The sequence below is a fragment of the Octodon degus genome, unplaced genomic scaffold (assembly GCF_000260255.1).
Source record: "Octodon degus isolate 3935 unplaced genomic scaffold, OctDeg1.0 scaffold00056, whole genome shotgun sequence".
NCBI classification, from domain to species: Eukaryota; Metazoa; Chordata; class Mammalia; order Rodentia; family Octodontidae; genus Octodon; species Octodon degus.
The window spans coordinates 1,515,243-1,517,334 of NW_004524632.1; the positions used below are offsets into that span (position 1 = coordinate 1,515,243).

At 40.9% G+C, this 2,092-nt stretch overlaps 1 pseudogene; it reads right to left on the reverse strand.

The window, feature by feature from the left end:
- Nucleotides 1-1,575: 1,575 nt before the first annotated feature.
- Nucleotides 1,576-2,092, reverse strand: part of LOC101570820 — a 1,741-nt pseudogene continuing 1,224 nt past the window's right edge.

Genomic DNA, 2,092 nt, shown 5'->3' on the forward strand with positions numbered 1-2,092 from the left:
GTTTCAATAATTTATACATTGTGTATTATTGTCTTAATGGTTATTCATTATGCAAGATGCAGACATGATATCCTGTCCGCAAACACTATTAGAACAAATCTCTCTATTCACTGAATTAAGAGAATGCAGCTTTGTATATTTGTATATTTTGTTACCTTTTACAGAATAAAAGAGTTGCATATTAAAAACCACAAAAAAGAAAAAAGTTGTGAAATAATATATACAGAACCTATTTTTATGAATGAAATGTTACTAAATTGACTATTTTCATACACTGAACAATAATTTATATCTATCTTATTTTGAATATACAGATACAAAATGGTCGTTCATTTGTATCCCCCCTTTTTGTTTAGTTTTGTCAGAGAAAGGTATTCTAGTGTCATTTAGTTGCACAGATTCAGCAAAATAATCCAATATAGTCCACTAGTCCACAATAGTAGTGGGTTTTCCATAGGACTGGCAATGTTAGAAGTTGTTGACTTGAGCCTTTTACAGTTCAGCATTTTAATAGGGCTTTGCTTTTTATACTTCGGATAATGTGATTCTTCTTGCCACCACAATTTTTTAAAAAGATAATCAACAAATCCCTTTTCCATTATCCTTTTTGGATCTGGTAATACAATTTGGGGAAATCAACAATCTAGTCAAAATAGTTAAAGAATATAAATATCTACCTTATTTAAAGAGATAAATTACTGTTCAGTGTATGAAAATAATCAGTCAATGTAGTGACATTTCATTCATAAAAATAGGTTCTGTATATATTATTTTGCAACTTTTTTCTTTTTTTGTGGTTTCCAATATGCAATTCTTTTATTCTGTAAAAGTTAACAAAATATACAGAACAAAACTTTCCCTTTTTAAAACTGTTACAAACCCATATTATCACTTAAGATATAAATACTATATTCTACCTGATTATTAGTTAGGTGTAAGTCCAACAACGTATTCTTGTAACTGTTTAAGCAAAAACCTGAAAGTTTATCGGAGTCCCCTCCTGTATCATCCATCCCAAGGGACTGTGGCAGATTTCTGCCAGCTGAGCAGACTGTCTGGGGAAGGAAGTCATCGCATGGGGGACAGGGCTTTAGTTTATACAGGGCTTAATTTTTTTTAACCTCTCAAAACATGTACATATACAGAGATGAATCCTTCATAGAAATCAAGAACAAATCAATCTGTATAAGCTTTTTTCAAAAGTATGGCACAGATGTAAGCCACGATGTGGTTTCTCTAACGGTACTGAACCTTGCACACCTGCCAGTGTGAAGTCTGCACTTGGATTCTGCAGGCATCGTAATTCCATCAGTCCTGCTCCAAGGACAGGAAGTGATTTGATAATTGTAAAAATTAGGCCTTTTTGGCACTGTGATACAGCTGGGAAAAATAACCAGGGTAGCGCCTGTCCCACAGTGCTTCCACTAGTACCTCTTTAAGGGACATGGAACATGGTGAGGGGGTTTCTAGATTTAGAGTACTAAAGAGCCAGTGTGCCCAGGCTGCCTAGGCCCTCCGGCAAAGCCCTGCTCCAGGCGCCCTATGCACCGCCCTGGTCTCTGCGTGGCCTCCAACTCATCGATGCTTGGTGTTGCCCTGCCAGATCTGACCCAGGGTCTTGTACTTGTCCCAGCCCTGCCCCTGTTCTCGTTGTGGATTATGTCGTTGTGGATCCTCTTGTTTTCATCTCTGGCCTAGGACAACTTGGTGCCCAGAGTCAGCAGCTGCTGCTGCACGCGCTCATTCTTCTCCACTTCGGTGATGTGCTTCTCCTTGTTGCAGTGGTCCAAGATGCCCTCGCTAAAGAGCTCAGCGCTGTAGCCCATGGGCTCCACGCCCTCCTCCTGCAGGTTATTCTACACATGGTAACTTACAGGCTCCTACATGGGCGTGGGCAGAGTGGCGGGGCCGTCATCACCAGGTGCAGCTCTCCTGGGTCTTCACCAGGTCGTGCTGGGCTTCTTTGGCCCTGTGCTGCCACTCCTCCACCTCATCCTTGTGCCTTTGCGCCTCCTCCAGCAGAGCAATCTTGGCAGTATACTCTGCAAGCTCCGCAGCCAGCTGCTCCTGGCTCTTTATCTGATCCACCATT